This window comes from Marmota flaviventris, chromosome 4 (assembly GCF_047511675.1).
Source record: "Marmota flaviventris isolate mMarFla1 chromosome 4, mMarFla1.hap1, whole genome shotgun sequence".
Lineage (NCBI taxonomy): Eukaryota > Metazoa > Chordata > Mammalia > Rodentia > Sciuridae > Marmota > Marmota flaviventris.
The window spans coordinates 114340884-114360068 of NC_092501.1; positions in this window are offsets into that span (position 1 = coordinate 114340884).

Consider the following 19185-nt stretch of genomic DNA (forward strand, 5'->3'; position numbering starts at 1 on the left):
CTGGGCAAGGTCCTCTAGGAGCACTGGAGTATATATTCCTTGCTGGGGTGTGGCTATGGGGCTCTGGAGTCTGAGGGAATACTGAAATGACCCATGGTACCTTATTGTGCCTATTATCCATTATGTTTCCCTCACAAACAGGGGGTGGGTGCTGTGCTCTGTCCTAGGATGCCATGGGGGGTTTTCTCCAGGCTCCCTAAGAGTCAGAAAGGAAGTTTTGAGCCCTTAGTGCTGCCTCTCAAGTATCAAGACCAAGTTTTAGTGTCTTGGAAGCTATTAACTTGCTATGTGGCAACAGTAAAAAATAACTTGAAAGCATCTGGTCATCTGGTCACCCATGTACCCTTGGGGTCCTGACCTGTGCTTTGTAGTCACCCTTGTTCCTTTAGGGGGATCCAAGTGTACCATGTGGTTACCCTTGTGCTCTTGATGTCCTGAGCTTACCATGTGATTACACATGCACCTTTGTGGGGGGAGGTGCTGAATTTACCATGGACTCTGCCATAGATCACCCTTTCACACTTATAGACTTTAACACTCAAGGGCCAGATTTCATGTCTCTGATCCCATATCCTGAACATAAGGAAATTCCACATTTTAGTGAGTTGTCAGTCTCTCTCTGGCTGAATTACCCATTCAATTCACAGTTGTAGTCATAAGTCCTTGAGTCCCAAAATATCTGTGCACCACTCCTCTACCAACGGGTCTCATTGGGACTGTCTGAGTACCAGAGCTGAGCTATCATAATTGTTGTTTTCTTCTTGCACACCAACAGTTCCTATCCATGGACTCAACATAGTAATGGACCCTATGGTATCTGCAGACATCCCCTTTGTGAATTTGGAAGAAAGAATCATACTGGATACCATGGAAAAGGCCTACAAAAGAAACCAGCATTGAGGATGCTTCAGGACAGGCCATTTTTACAGATAGCAGAGATCTTCTGACTCCTCAGTGTCTCATAAAGCAGGTGTCTTTAGTCAGACCTGTCTTCAGAAAGAAAAATGTTGACCCACTTTGTGTCTTATTTTAAAACATGCTCAGAATCCAGTGGGTAACTTGTCCCTGGGAGGCACACACACACAGCCTCCCCTCAAGAGTACAGGACTATTAAAATGGCAGGACATGGGGGACTCAAAGGTCAGGCAGAGTGGAGGCCCTCCAGAGCAGGCTAAAATGGGGCATCCTAAAGGCTCACAAAGTCCTCTCATGAAATCCAAGCAGTGGAGAAGGAAAAACATCAGTCTTCCTCAGGGACAATGAAGCAGAGAGCAGGCCCTGTCTCACCATGCAAGGAATGTAGCTGTCATGGCAAGAAACCATTTCTAGTCCCAGAAAATTAAGACCCAGAGGGAGGTGAGAAAGAAAGCAAAACACTGGTAAGTGACCTCTTGCCCAGAACCAATTTGCATTAACATATTGCCTTATGACCTCATCCATAGGGAATTTCATCATCATAATGCCATTTCTCAGAAAAAGGTCTTATTCCTACGTGTGGGATTAGAACCTAAACATAAGATTTGGGGGAGATAATTTAACCCACAATACTCATTATTCCTATTTTTTCTATTTTTTTTAATCCATAGGAGTTGAATTCTGTCATGTCATATTTCTGCATCAATCCATACAATCTCATGATGTCTTGGTCCTGTTCATCAAGTGCATTCTCTAGGGTTTTTCACACCTATATTCATGGTGCAGTTTGGCCTGTCAATTTTGGTTGCTTTCATTGTTTTATTTAGGCACCATCTTTTCCAGTATAACAACTGGGTAACACCAGCCTCAAAAAATAAATTGTGATTTGTTCTCTGTTCTTCTACTTCCTGGAAATGACTCTATAGGATTGATATTAATACTTCTTTAAATGTGTGATAGAACTCTTCAGTGATATCATCTATAACTGAAGACCCTTTTGGAAATTTTCATGTTAGGAACTAATTTGCTTAAGTGGTCACTGGACCGTCTGATGTCCATGTTCTTGTGACTGTTCATGCTTCCGCACAAATTGGCCTGTTTCACCAGATTGTAAAGTTTGTGTATTTAAACTTGTTCAGTTGTGCTGCAGCCTGGCTGGGCACAAATCACAAGCCACTCAAGCAGGAACAAACTTTATTTCTGAACTCCACCAGCACACTCCACACAAGCTCCCCGGGAACTCTCCCGAATGCGGGAGAGGAGGAGCCCACGCGGCTCCTCCAGGAACCACCAACCGGAAATCCCTCCTCCAGCACTTCCCCAACCAATGGGAACTCTCCAGGAATCCCCGTGAGAACTCCAAAGTAGCGGGGCCAGGCAGACAGTAAAGGTCTAATATACAACTGAATCTATCCAGCATCATCTTAATGGCTCGCCTCTCAACCAATACTATTGGCAAAATGCCAGGGGCCATTCTGACTCAGCTATGGCTCTCAGCACAGTTGTATGATCCATTTTCTGTTATTCTCTTGAGATAACTGAGGCTGCACACTTTACAACGGCAACAGGTTTATTTGGCTCTCACTGTGCAACTGAGGTCTGCTCCTATTCAAAATGTGTGAAGGTGAATGTCCTGAGGTGCTGGACAAGTGCCAATGACCTCCTGTGAGTTCAGAACTTGCATGGACCCGAACATCCTTACCCACCTGACTACACATGTGATAAGGAGGCAAAAGGAGGCCATAGGAAGTTGTGGATAAAAGGAGGCCTCAAGAACAGCAGGCATTTGAAGCCCAAAATGGAAAACTCAGCCATAGGGATGGAATCCATAAGTTAGGCGCAACCTGATGGAAGGGACTCAGTATGAAGGGGGTAAGCATTCATATATTTAAATAATTAAGTGAAACAGCCCTTCCTTCTTCCTACCAAGGAGTAATTACACTGCTCTCAGCGGGATCAGCAACATCTGCTTCTAGGAGCCTCAGCCCAGCCCAGCAGGAAACCTATGCTTATCAGATATGATTGCTCCAACAGCTATGACCAACCCTATCCACAAACCTCAGGGAGGGGCCTAAGACACCAAGAAGCATTCCTTTTGGAAAAGACCATCAGCTAAAAGTAAGCCATGTATACACTGGCTAAGGAAAGTGAGTTACCATGTACATTGGCTAAGATGAATGACACCCCATCTACACTGGCTCAAGGTGAGCAAGTCTCCTACTAAACAGGAGAGGGAGGCACAGTGGTCCAGGCCTTCGAGAGAGGTGCTGATGGGCTCCATGCCACTCCCTGAGGCCCTGAGCCCTCCCCCCAATTTCTTAACCACAGTTTTTTAATATCTTTGGATATAATTTTTATATCAATTTGATTATAAGGATTGTTGAGAAATAAATGTACCAAGAAACATCTGTACCATGCCAGAAAGATGGGAGAAAGGACAGAGAAGAGGAGGGCAGGGGTAAGTGTCCCAGGGAAAACAGTCTCTGATATCTCTTGAAGGTGGGAGCAGAGGAGAATCCTGATGTGCAAAAGGATCCACTGGCACCTGAACAGTCCTGAGCAACAGAAACCCGACCAAAACACTACCAACTTTTAAGACTTATGTCAAAGCAACAGTGATCAAGACAATGTGATATCGGTCAAAGTATATATAATTAGTGAGATTGAATAGAGAGCCCAGAAGGAGATCTACATAATTATAATCAAGCAATCTTTGACAAAGTGTCAAAGGCAATACAATAGAGCAAAATACAATATTTTCAACAAATGATGATGAAAAAACTGGACATGAACAAACAAAAACCAAAATGAATCTAAATGAAACCTTATATCATTCATAAAAATAAACTCAATGTGGATCACAGAATATATAAACACGCTCAAAAACAAACAAGAAACAAACAACACAATAATCAGTGTGTTGTTTTAAACAGACATTTCACCAAAAGCAAATAAAAGCACAGAAAGGAGTTCAGCCCAATTACACATTAGGAAAATAAAAATTAAAACCACAGTGAATACTACTATATGCCTATTAAAATAGTTGAAATTAAAAATATTGAGCATACCAAGTACAGGTTAGGATGTGGAGCAATGAACTGTTGGTTTAAATGTAAAGTGGCACCTCTTTGGAAAATATTTTAGTAGTCTCTTAAAAATTTAAATATATACCTACTATATTAAATTCCTAGATATTAATTCATGAGAAACAAACTAGAAATAATCCAAATGTGCATTAATAGATGGACAGCTGACAAGATGTAGTGTAACCAACCAAAAGTACTACTCAGGGGATGTGATATATACAATAGCATGGATAAATTTCAAAAGTAATTATGTTGAATGAAACAAGTCAGAAAACTACAAAGAATATTACTCCATTTATATAAAACTCTAAAAATGCAAACTAATCTCTAGTGGCAAAAAACGAATCAATAATCACTGAGGACTGGAACAAAGCTTATGGTATTAGGGGTGAGATAGGGGTATTATAAAAGTGTTTTGAGGAAACATGAGAGTTATATATATTTCAAAACTTGTTAAATTTACATTTTAAATGTGTGCAATTTACTGTATGTTAATTATACCTCAATAAAGCCATTTTTAAAATGTCACAGAATTGAGTTAGCTTAAAAATAAGTACAACTCCAGGAAACCTGCCTTCTTTTCTATCAAATAGTATGGCCTCCCCTGTCATTTCTTATTATAGCATTTCATTACAGTTCTCGGAAAACAATGTCTACTGAAGCATTCATCCAGAGCTATATGAATACAGTAAGCATTTCTCTCCTCACTAACACAAACACTCATTGTACTTTCTTGCTTTTTAAAATTCATACAATATTTGCTCATGTAAAAGTCATTCATCTTAGATTTACTATATGAGGGGTGCTGTAATAAAGATTTCAATGTTTTTATTGGTCATGTTCAAATTAAGGATTCCAGAAAATGCCATCACAACACTGTACTAAAACTACAACACTAGAATAGTTACATGGAATTGTTACATGGAATTTTTACACAATTGTTGACTCCATGAAATGTCGACCCCTATCAACTGTTAAGATATACCACAATAGCTATTGCTTAGTAAATGCTCAATAAAATCTGTTTAATCATTAATAACTGTGTTAATGACATACATAGTTCATCAGTTAATAAAAACAGAACAACATGAGATAATTGAAATCAATCCATTATTTAAATCTTCACAAAAACCCTATGACAGATATTATTAGCCCTGTTTTACAAATGAGAAAATTAAGACACTAAGATTGCACAACTAATGAGTGTCAAAGTCCAGCATCATTCTAGAATATGTTAAAATGTTTAATTAAACTGAAAATTATTTATTTTGATTATGCTGGATAATATGCTCTCTGAATAGCCTGATTGAAAGAATAACTGATTCAAGAATTTTCTTTACCTTGGCATGGTTTCCTACAATTAATTCTAACATCAACATTGATCATCTATATCACTCTACCTTGTTTGTTACTTATTGCCCTAATAACCAACACTTACCTCCAACCAATTTAAATGTATTTCTTTTAATGGCTTGCAGCATTAATTGGAATCATTCTCTCTATCTTTGTCTTCCTCGTCCTAGTTTATACTCACTCCTCTTATCCCCTATTCCTCCCTCTCATATTGTCTGCTACTACCTCAAATGCCCCGCATCCACCATTGTTTTCCTTTTTACCTTGGTCTGTATCATTCCATTCTATCTTTTCTTTCTTTTTTATCAATCTTTTGCCTTATCTTTCTTCATCTCCCTTTCAGCCTTCATATAATGTTATAGCAATTTTACTATTATAACTAATTATTCAACCTGTTCCAGAACCTACCACAAGTTGATATCTAGGTTAGAAAACAGTAGTGGGGAAAAAAAAAAACTTTTTTTTTTAACTTTTCATGGAATGAATAGTATGTGACTTGGCTCTGAAGTGATTGTAGTAAATAAGGTTCAGTGACATCTCCCAAAGTGAAATTGATACTGGAATCAATAGATGTCACACACTGAATTAAACTCTCAATACTTGGATATTTGCCTAATCCAGGGCTGAAAAGAGAAAGAAGCTCAAGAAATAGTCCCTTGCATAAAAGAAGCAATAACTATCCTAATAGATGGGTAGACATACAAGCAATATGAAAAAGCAAGGGAATAAATCATCTCAAACAGCCCATAACCTTGTTGAACTCACTCCACTGACATCACAGTGAAGGAAATGATAGAAAAAGAATTAAGAAAGTTCATAGTTAAAATGTTCAATGAGCTAAAATAAGAGGTAAGTAGTGAAATACATACAAAGAACTCAAAAAAAACCACATGAATAGAGAGAAAATGCAGGAACTGAAAGATCATTTCAATAAAGAGATTCTGAAAAATAGTCAAGTTTGGAAATGAAAGACTCAATAAATCAAATCAAAAGGTCAATAGATTAGATAACTTTGAAGATAGATTCTCAAGCCTCAAAGACAAAATATATAATCTTGAAAATAAAATTTACTATAAAGAAAAGATGTTAAGAGACCATGATCAGAATATTTGAGAAATCTGAGGATAACATAAAGAAATCAAACTTAAGAATTATTGGAGTAGATTAAAACTTTAAAATACTAGCTAAAGGGATACACAAACTTTTAAATGAAATAATATTAGAAAAACTTCTAAACCTGAGAAATTATTTGGAAATTCAAATACAAAAGGCATATAAGAATCCAAATATACAAATCACAATAGATCTACTGTAACACACATTATTACAAAAATGCCAGAACACAGAATAAGGACAGAATTCTGAAAGCTGTGAGAGAAAAATGGCTAGTCACATTTAGAGGGAAACCAATTTAGATTTCAACTAATTTTTTAACTCAGACCCTAAAAGCCAGGGGAGCTCAGAATAACATATATGAAGCTCTTAAAGAAAACAAGTGAAAACAAGATTATAATACCAAGCAAAATTAAGTTTCAGAGTTAAAAATTAAAGTAAAAACTTCAATGATAAACATACTAAAAAAAAAAAAACTTGCACTACAAAACATATTCAATGCAATATAATATTAATAAGAAATGAAGCCAGGCACAATGGCATATACCTTTAATCCCAGCAGCTTGGAAGGCTGAGGCAGGAGGATTACAAGTTCAAAGCCAGCCTCAGCAACATAGCAAGGAACTAAGAAACTCAGTGAGACCCTGGCTCTAATTTTAAAAATATATTAAAAAGGAATGGGGATGTGGCTCAGTGGTTGAGCATGCCTGGGTTCAATTCCAAGTACCAAAATAAGAAAAAGAAATGAAAAATTCAAATGAAAACCAGCATAGAGATACATTACTCTAGAAGAATAGACAATTAAAGGAGAACCAAATCTGAATTAAGCATCAGAAATGAACCAAAAGGCAGAAAATAAAATCATGTAAGTGGTCTAAATTCTTCAATCAAAAGACATAGACTAGCAGACTGGATTAAAAACAAGACCCACCAATATGTTGTTGGCAAATGATTCACTTTATAGGCAGATATTCACAGACTGAAGGTGAAAGGATGAGGAAAGCTATGTTATGCAAATTGTACCCATAAACAAGCATGGATAGCTATTCTCATATGAGACAAAGTGGACTTCAAGCCAAAATTAATCAGAAGAGATAAGAAGGTCACTTCATACTGATTGAGGAAATCATCCAACAACAAGATATAATAATTATAAATATTTATGCCCCCCAAAATGATGCATTTACATTCATAAAACAAATCATTCTAAATACTAAGAATGAAATAGACCACAACATAATAATGCTGGGTGTCTTCAACAATTTCTATCCCACTAGATAGATCATCCAAGCATAAATTAAGATTCCACAGATCTAAAAAATACTATTGACCAAATGGACCCAACAGAAATTTATTATTTTATACATTGATAACTGAATTCACCTTCTTAGCACCACTTGGAACATTTTCTAAAATAGATCATATTTGAAGTTACAAAGCAAATCCTAGCAAATACAAAAAATAGAGATAAGTCTGTGTATCCTATCAGATGATAAAGGAGTGAAATTAGAAATCAATGACAAGATAAAAAATAGAAACCACTCTAACACCTGGAGATTAAATAATATACTTCTGAATGATGAATGGATAGCAGAAGAAATCAGGGGAGAAATAAAAATATTCTTACAACCAATGAGAATAGTGATACAACATATCAAAATCTCTGGAACAATATGAAGGCAGTTCTAAGAGGAAAAGTTATAGCATTGAGTATGTACATTAAAGTTAGAAATATAACAAATAAATAATCTAATATTACACTTGAGACAGTAGAAAAAAAAGAAAAATCCAAAGTCAGTAGAATATAGGAAATAATTAAATCAAAGATGAAATCAATGAAATTGAGGAAAAAAAAACCCACAAACGATCAAAGAAACAAAGAGTTGATATTTTTTTTTTGTTTTCTTTTTTTTGTTTTAAATTTTTTTATTGGTTGTTAAAAACATTATAAAGCTCTTGACATATCATATTTCATACATTAGATTCAAGTTGGTTATGAACTCCCAATTTTACCCCAAATACAGATTGCAGAATCACATCGGTTACACATCCACATTTTTAAATAATGCCCTATTAGTAACTGTTGTATTCTGCTACCTTTCCTATCCTCTACCATCCCCCCTCCCTCCCCTCCCATCTTCTCTCTCTACCCCATCCACTGTAATTCATATCTCTCCTTGTTTATTTTCCCATTCCCCTCACAACCTCTTATATGTAATTTTGTATAACAATGAGGGTCTCCCTCCATTACCATGCAATTTCCCTTTTCTCTCCCTTTCCATCCCACCTCATCTATCTGTTTAATGTTAATCTTTTCTTCCTGCTCTTCCTCCCTGCTCTGTTCTCAGTTGCTCTCATTATATCAATGAAGACATTTGGTATTTGTTTTTTAGGGATTGGCTAGCTTCACTAAGCATAATCTGCTCTAGTGCCATCCATTTCCCTGCAAATTCTATGATTTTGTCATTTTTTAGTGCTGCGTAATACTCCATGGTGTATAAATGCCACATTTTTTTTATCCATTCATCTATTGAAGGGCATCTGGGTTGGTTCCACAGTCTAGCAATTGTGAATTGTGCTGCTATGAACATCGATGTAGCAGTATCCCTGTAGTACGCTCTTTTAAGGTCTTCAGGGAAAAGTCCAAGAAGGGCAATAGCTGGGTCAAATGGTGGTTCCATTCCCAGCTTTCCCAGGAATCTCCATACTGCTTTCCAGATTGGCCGCACCAGTTTGCAGTCCCACCAGCAATGTACAAGAGTACCCTTTTCCCCACATCCTCTCCAGCACTTGTTGTTTGACTTCATAGTGGCTGCCAATCTTACTGGAGTGAGATGGTATCTTAGGGTGGTTTTGATTTGCATTTCTCTGACTGCTAGAGATGGTGAGCATTTTTTCATGTACTTGTTGATTGATTGTATGTCCTCCTCTGAGAAGTGTCTGTTCAGGTCTTTGGCCCATTTGTTGATTGGGTTATTTATTTTCTTATTGTTTAATTTTTTGAGTTCTTTGTATACTCTGGATATTAGGGCTCTATCTGAAGTGTGAGGAGTAAAAATTTGTTCCCATGATGTAGGCTCCCTATTTACCTCTTTTATTGTTTCTCTTGCTGAGAGAAAACTTTTCAGTTTAAGTAAGTCCCATTTGTTGATTTTTGTTATCAACTTTTGTGCTATGGGTGTCCTATTAAGGAATTTGGAGCCCGACCCTACAATATGTAGATCGGAGCCAACTTTTTCTTCTATCAGACGCAGAGTCTCTGATTTGATATCTAGCTCCTTGATCCACTTTGAGTTAACTTTTGTGCATGGCGAGAGGAGGGGATTCAGTTTCATTTTGTTTCATATGGATTTCCAGTTTTCCCAGCACCACTTGTTGAAGATGCTATCCTCCCTCCATTGCATGCTTTTAGCTCCTTTATCAAATATAAGATAGTTGTAGCTTTGTGGATTAGTCTCTGTGTCCTCTATTCTGTACCATTGGTCCACCCTCCTGTTTTGGTACCAGTAGCATGCTGTTTTTGTTACTATTGCTCTGTAATATAGTTTTAAGTCTGGTATCGCTATACCGCCTGATTCGCACTTCCTACTTAGAATTGCTTTTGCTATTCTGGGTCTTTTATTCTTCCATATGAATTTCATGATTGCTTTATCCATTTCTACAAGAAATGCCGTTGGGATTTTGATTGGCATTGCATTGAACCTATAGAGAACTTTTGGTAATATCGCCATTTTGATGATGTTAGTTCTGCCTATCCATGAACAGGGTATATTTTTCCATCTTCTAAGATCTTCTTCTACTTCTCTTTTTAGGGTTTTGTAGTTTTCATTATATAAATCTTTCACCTCTTTTGTTAGGTTGATTCCCAAGTATTTTATTTTTTTTGAGGATATTGTGAATCCCCCTAAAATCTGGAACAAGACAGGGATGCCCTCTATCACCACTTCTATTCAATATAGTTCTCGAAACACTGGCCAGAGCAATTAGACAGACGAAAGAAATTAAAGGCATAAAAATAGGAAAGGAAGAACTTAAATTATCACTATTTGCAGATGACATGATTCTATACCTAGAAGACCCAAAAGGGTCTACAAAAAAACTACTAGAACTAATAAATGAATTCAGCAAAGTGGCAGGATATAAAATCAACACGCATAAATCAAAGGCATTTCTGTATATCAGCGACAAAACTTCTGAAACGGAAATGAGGAAAAACACTCCATTCACAATATCCTCAAAAAAAATAAAGAGTTGATTTTTTGAAAAAAGAAACAAGATTGATGAACCCTTAGTCAAATTAACCAAGACAAAGGAGATAAGACTCCAATAAAATCAGAGGTGACAATGAAAATATCAACCACAGACACCAACCACAGAAATCCAGAGGATCATCAGAAACTATTTTGAAAATTTATATTCCAATAAGCTAGAAAATCTCAAAGATAATGTCAAATTCCTAGAGACATATGACCTACCCAAATGGAACCAAGAAAATATAGAATACCCAAACAGATTAAAGCAAGTAATGAAATTGAAGCAACTATCAAACGCCTTCCAAGAATAACAGCAGCAAAAGCTAAGGACTGAATGGATTCTCAGCGACATAACCATGTCCTACCAGACATTTAAAGAAGAACAAATACCTCCTTCTCAAATTATTCCAAATAACAGAAAAGGAGGCATCACTGCCAAATTCTTTCAATTAAACTGCCAGTATCAACCTGATAACCAAGACCAGACAAAGACATATCAAGAAAAGAAAACTTCAGGCCGATATTCTTGATAATATAGATGTGAAAATTCTTAATAAAACATTGGCAAACTACATAGAGAAATACATAGAAAAGATAGTCTACCATGATCCAGTGGGTTTTATCCAGGAATGGAAGGTTGGTTCAATACATGCAAATCAGTAAATGTAATTCACCACATGAATAGACTTAAGGACAAGAATCACATGATTATCTCAATAGATGCAGAAAAAGTATTTGACAAAGTGTAACAATCATTCATGTTTAAAACACTAAAGAAATTAGGGATACAAAGAACTAACTTCAACATTGTAAAGGCTGTATATGACAAGCCCAGAGCCAACATCATACTGAATGGAGAAACTGAAAGCATTTCCTCTAAAAACAGGAACAAGATAAGAATGCCCCCTCTCACCATTTCTATTCAACATAGTTCTCAAAACTCTAGCCAGAGCAATCAGGCAAGAGAGTAAATTAAAGAGATATAGAGGAAAAGAAGAGCTCATATTATTTCTGCTTGCCAATAATATGATCCCATATGTAGAAAACCAAAAAAAAAAAAAAAAAAAAAAAAACTACAGCAGACTTACAGAGCTCGTAAATAGATTCAGCAAAGTAGCAAAATACAAGATCAAAATTCATAAATCAATCGTGGTTCCTATACTCCAATAACAAAGCTGCTGAAAAAGAAATTTGGAAAACTATTTCATTTACAATAACCTTAAAAAATACTTGGGAATAAATCTTATACAGGAGGGCAAGGACCTTTATAATGAAAAGTAGAGACCACAGAAGAAAGAAATTCAAGAAGACCTTAGAAAATGGAAAGACTTCCCATGTTCTTGGATAGGCAGAATTAATATTGTCAAAATGGCCATATTACCAAAATTGGTATACAGATTCAATGCAATTCCCATAAAAAATACCAATGAAATTCTTCACAGCCCTCAAAATAGAAATTCTAAAATTCATTTGGAACAATAAGAGACCCAGAATAGCCAAAGCAATTCTGAACAACATTGGTGCTGGCAGCATCATAGTATCAGACCTTAGAATATACTACAGAATTATAGTCACAACAATAGCATGGTACTGTCACCAAAACAGACATGAAGACCAGTGGAATAGAATAGAATACAGAGATAAACCCACATAAATATTATTATCTGAAATTAGAGAAAGATGCCAAAAACATTCATTGGAAAAAAGATAGACTCTTCAATAAATGGTACTGGGAAAATTGGAAATCCATATGTTAAAGAATGAAATTGACCTTTGTTTCTAACCCTGGGCAAACATCAATTCAAAGGGGATCAAAGTCCTAGGAATTAGACCAGAAACCCTGCAACTGCTAGAAGAAAATTTAGACCCAACACTTCAATGTGTCAGCTCAGGAACTGACTTCCACAACAAGATTCCTAAAGTGCAAGAAGCAAAATAAAAAATCAGTAAGTGGGATGGCATCAAACAAAAAAGTTATTTCATAGCAAAGGAAACGACTAAGAACATGAAGAGAGAGCCTATAGAAATTTTTCCCAGCTGCTCCTCAGGGTATTAATATCTAGAATATACAAAGAACTCAAAAAACATAAGACCCCCCCAAAAAAATCAATGGACAAAAGAACTCAATAGACACTTCTCAAAAGACTAAATACAAATGGACAACAAATATATGAAAAAATGTTCAACATCTCAAGCAATCAGGGAAATGCAAATCAAAACTGCATGATCTTTCATTTCACTCCAGTCAGAATGGCAATTATCAAAAACACAAATAATAATAAGTATTGGTGAGGAAGTACATTCATCCATTGTTACCATTCTGGAAAGCAGTATGGAGATACCTCAAAAAACTAGAAATGGAATCACCATATGTCTCAGTTATCCCACTTCTCTGTATATACCCAAAAGATTTAAAATTGGTCAGTCACATCAATGTTTACAGCAGCACAATTTAGAAAAGCCAAGATATCTGGAGTACCTAGATATCCTTCAACAGTCAAATAGATAAATAAAATATGGAATATATACACAATGGAGTATTACTCAGCAATAAAGAAGAATGAAATCATGGCATTTGCTATTAAATGGATGGAACTGGAGATGATAATGTTAAGTGAAATAAGCCAGTCCCCAAAAGTCAAAGGTCATATGTTTTATCTGTTTCAGAAGTCAATTCAAAATAAGGGGGGGGGATAAATGGAAAATGGAGGGGATTCTATCAAAATGGAACAAAAATCAATGGAGTAGATGAAAGGGACTGAGAGGAAGAAAGAAGGGATGGGATAAGGGAAGAACAGCAGAATTAGTCTGAGCTAACTTTCCTATACACATAAATGAATATGTCACAGTGAATCTCACTGTCTATTAAAATACTTGGGAATAAATCTTATGAAGGAGGTCAAGGACCTTTATAATAAAAAGTATAGAATACAGAAGAAAGAAATTCAAGAAGACCTTAGAAAATGGAAAGAATTCCCATGTTCTTGGATAGGCAAAATTAATATTGTCAAAATGACCATATTACCAAAATTATGACACTAAATTATTAAAAAAAACAATTAACTATTAAAGAAACAACCAATAAGCAGAAAGATCAGAGAGAAGGGAACAGGGGGAGGGAGAAGGGGAGGGATAGAAAAAATATTGAGGATTGATTTGGAGCAAATTATCGAGATTTTTAGATGAATATTTGTCACTAAGCCAATAGTGGAAACTGTGAAGGAGGATTTCCTTTAACTTGCTTCTCTGTCAATTAAGAAAGAGAGGAAAAACGTGGCAAGCAAAATACTAAAAGATGACTTGGGTAAATACACTCCAGAAAGAGACTATAAATAATGACAATACAGGTTACTGGCAAGCAATGTTTAGTCACTTATGACACTGTTTATTAACATGTGATTTTTACAGAGTGATTATTTACTAGTCAGAGGTACATATATTTTGATTTCTACTCTTAGTAAGTGTCCCATGAGAGAAACTGTATTATTCCTAGCAATCCTGAAAAAAAGGGAAACTTTAGTTTCAAAAGAGCAAGTTTTGTCAATTGTGTTCACTGCTATACCCCCGTCAGAGTCATATAATTCCTTCCCCTTCAATGCCACACGTTTCAATAACAGACTCAATTCATTCTCTCTAGAAAATAAAAACTCCAAAATCTTCACTCAGCAATAACCACTTCCAGCTATTGGTGAAATTATTCTACTTATTTCTCTATTTATGCATGCAGATAAATGACCATATAAATGAGTGGATAAATAACAAAAATATCTTAATTGGAATTATGTCAGGTAAATTTAATAAATATCATCAAATTTACTTTCTCTTTAATTTGAACCACAAAGAAACTGAAGCAATTATAATTGCTCAACTTCAATTAAATATTTTAATACAATGTTAGATCCTGAAGGATATATTTAAAAATCATAAAGAAGAGTTAGGACTCTACTCTTATTATATGATTCCTGCTAGTGTGCACAAGGGGTCATCCCTCTTTTATCTTGAAATCTCCCCTAAACGGCTTTGACTGTCTCAGTCAAGGGGGTATTGGAAGCAGACTTTCATAACCTTATGTCCACAGACTTCCCAAAAATCTGTGAGTGGGAAATCATGCATTTATGTCTGTGAATACACAAATTTACATTTTCCCTAGCCATTTAGTGCATTCAGTGCAATTTAGATTTTCCCTTAATTATGAACTTAGTCATAAATCCCAATAGTGTTAACATAATGTGAGACTGTCACTAATAGAAATAACTCACATTTCCATAATATTCTTCTTTCATTTCTTAAAAACAATATTTCTTACTCATTAGTGCTTCATTAACCAAGAAGTACTTAGATTTCTTCAGTAAAAAGTTATTTTATACAATTTTGTAACTTTATAATTATTTTCCCTTATAAACTTACACATTTTATTTGATGCATTTTAAAACATCCTAAGAAGGTATCCACAGACTTCAGCAGCCTGCAAAGGGGTTAAGTTATGAAAAAGGTTAAGAATCTCTGCTTAGAATGTTTTTATCAGTACCAGCCACCAATTCTCTTTACCTGGATTATAGGAAACAGGTTAGATCCCCTCTTGTTTCTGGTAGAAATTGATTAAGAGAAAAGGCACAACAGTCACAATCCCCTAACAGACAAATTCAGAGCTCATCATTTCCAAGGATACAGCTTCTTTATTCTCAGTAAAATAAAATCACATTCCACAGACGCCAGATCCCCGTATCACTGGCTTACAGACGGGTTTCCTGCCAGTCAACAAACGCAGCTGCCAGGACTTCTGCTCTGACATTCTGATAAGGTTGTAGTTATGCCTTAGAAAGTAACAACATTCTTAAGGGAAATGATTGTTTCACCATGGCCTTCTGACACTGCCCATATGCAATGAACTAGTTAAGTCAATCAGATCAGAATCACAGGGTCATTCTACTTTACTTCAGTCAATAATAAGACCACTTACCACCTGCTGCTTTTTAATATCTTATGACAGTGGTTCTACCTTGCAATGTTTCTACTTCTATAGCTTCCTAGCTTCTTAGAAAGTATAAGTGATGTATAAAATAGACCTACATACCTAAAGTAGGTTTGTATGCATTACACATAATCTGTATGTGTGTATAGTTTTTGATGTTTAGAATTTGTATAATTTTAAATATACACATACCCTTTTGTAAAAGATGGAAATTGCAGTGTTGGTTGTATACTAATAGCTAAATATTCATATTTTTAGTATGTGTATCAGTGAGTTATTTTCTTTTTCTTTTTGGGGGGGGTTGGGGTGGGGTACCAGGGATTGAACTCAAGATCACTCGACCATTGAGCCACATCCCCAACCCTATTTTGTATTTTATTTATAAACAGGGTCTCCCTGAGTTGCTTAGCGCCTCTCTTTGCTGAGGCTGGCTTTGAATTCATGATCCTCCTTCCTCAGCCCCTGGAGCTGCTGGAATTGGGATCACAGGTGTGTGCCACCACACCCAGCTGTTTTCAGTGGCAAAACTCAACATGTATTCCAATGCAGTGCAAAAAGATGACCATAATAAATAGCAAAATTACCACCTACCTTTATTATACTGTGAGAACATGAAACAATAGAAAATATAATCTTCAACATTAAACTGTTTTATTGTTCTTTAAAAGAGTTCAAGTTTTGGTTGTAAATCAGGCTTCACACTTTTATCAGTCTGATATCTCTCTCACCATGTCAAACTGGTTTTGGTTAGCAATACTTCATTAAATCCAAAGAAAAAAATCATTTAAAAAAACAATTCCATATATGCATGTGTGCATATAACTAGTAATTAAAGACTAGTAGATTGCCTAAAGTTTTTTTATAGACATGAAAATGTGCATTAACTCAGTGGATGTTTTACTCAAGAAAAGAGGGGAAAAGGCATATATTCATGTGCCCTAGTTTCAATTTTTTTTTGTTCCTTGCATTACTGGTATTTACTGCTGGGTTTTTGTTTTTTGGTTTTTTGTTTGTTTGTTTGTTTAAACAAACATAGACATGCTACTGCTGGCCAGATTCTCATACTTAGGAGCCAAAGGACAGAAGGGAGGAAAACTCTAGAAATGGGATTCAGACTGTCCTCTACATCCTGCTCTGCAAAGTACAGACTATTCATACAATATTAGTTTATTTACTTGTACTTCAGAAGCCACTTGTCAAAAGAAACTAACTTTATTTTTAGAACCAAACACGCCAAACAAAACAGCCTCTCAGGAAAAATCCTCAGAGCCTCAACTGCCACCACCGGCTTTCCACAAGCCTCTCTCTCCCACCACAAGCTTCTCTCCACCTCCCACAATCCTCCTGCTCTTGAGGCCGATTGGCTGGGTCACATGGGCAGAGCCAAAAAGTCCCCCAATGAGCAGCTCCGTGGTCTGAAAGGGCAGGGAAACAGTCCAATGAGCATCACCGCAGAGGAGCCAATCAGCTAGATGTTGCTGGGGCCGCTGTGAGCCAATCATCAGCCGGCAGCTGGATTGCTGGCAGCTGGAAGTTTGCTGGGGCCCCTTCGGCTGTGGCTCTCAACATCTCCCCCTCTCTGTTTAAACAACAAGCATGTGGCTTAGGGACCGTGTCTGTTAGGCAGTCCAATTCAACATATGGTCCTTACCCGTCATCGGATGAACTGACCTCTAGGCGTCAGCCTCCTGTCTTAGGTTGGTACCACTGCAATTGGATCATACCCGTCACTGACTACCGGTCCAGCATACAGCTATACTTGTGGATAGGCCTTTGCACCAGTGGGGGGGTGAGGTTCTTTGCCTCACCTCTGTTGGCCCCCAAATTTTAGACCATCACTAGTAGAGGAGGATGCAAAATGCCATGACATTAAGCCAATTGAGGGCTCCTTTGAAAAATTGTACCACCGGTGACATCATCAGCAAAAATACCCCAACACTACCACAAGTTGCTGCACCAACAGATAGTTCACAATGCATACAGGTGAGCTCACAATGCATACAGGTGAGCTCACAATGTGTCCAGGCAAGTTCTGCAAGCAGTTCAGTGATGGCTATTGTAGAAGCTGTAGATTGGTTTTATCTTTGACTTCACCAGCACTGGGATGAAGATAGGAATTCTGGCAATAATGGCTAAAGAAAAAATTATGTAACATTACAGAAGGCACTAAAAGAAAACAATTTTCTTAACAATTTACATTATCTTTAAGAGAATTATTAAATATAATGAAAAGGAAAGGTGAAAGTAAACAAACAGATCTGTTAACCTTCTTTGTTGTTTACATATTAAAACAATCCTCAACAGTTGTTTACCCAATTTAAATTAAACCATATAAATCACGTGAAAAAAAAATATTTGGATCCATTTTATCATGAGCGCTCATCATATATGATATATGGACATACGTACATTCAAACATATAACACAAAACACAAGTGTGCACACATAATATAATACATACAACACATAACATTATAGTAAAGGCCTTATAACTTTTTACAGGTGAAATCTCCATTGCAATGTTTAAAAACTCTATAGTCAAAAAATAGAACTGATCAGCAAAACATTAACCTAGGTCTGTATGAGCTCAAAAAACAAAATAGAACTTCATGATATGGCAAAGGGCAATAATAAAATAGATATTGAAAAAAGCATCCTGGTTCTGTTGCAGATGTAAGAATAGCCAAACTGGAGTTTTGGATATCAGTTGTTATGGATTTGAGCCAAATCATCTTCTTTTTGGTCTGTAGAAATCGCTTTAGTTAATCTTTCTGGAATCCAAATCGGCTGCTGTTCTCCCTGTGGAAACACATAAACAGACCCCCGACTCCAGACAATCACTGGGTCAGGACCTTGGTTAATCTCTCTGGAATCCAAATCGGCTGCTGTTCTCCCTGTGGAAACACACAAACAGACCCCCGACTCCAGACAATTACTGGGTCAGGACCTTTCCATTGTCCTGTTAGAATATCCTTCCAAAGTACCTTGGGCTTATGCACATTTTTTGGACACATATGCCTTTCCGCAGCACTAAGTCCTGATGAATCCAAATTTAAAAAGTTTAGAGTAAAAAGGGTTATTTTAAGTTTATCTTTGGGGAATATATACCCCTTCCCAATTCCTTCTTTTTGCTTTAATAAGTACATTTTAATAGTTTGATGAGCTCTTTCAACTATGCCTTGTCCCTGTGGATTGTATGGGATTCCTGTTATATGAGTAATGCCAAATGTTGAGCAAAATTGTTTAAAAGAGGTAGAAGTATAACCAGGGGCATTATCTGTTTTTAACTGTTTTGGAACACCCACAGTGGCAAAATTTTGTAAGCAGTGAGCTATAACATCTTTAGTTTTTTCTCCGGCATGAAGGGAGCCCATCAAAAATCCAGAAGAAGTATCAACTGTAACATGCAAATATTTTAATTTTCCAAATTCTGGCAAGTGTGTGACGTCCATCTGCCAAATATGGTTAGGTATCAATCCTCTAGGATTGACTC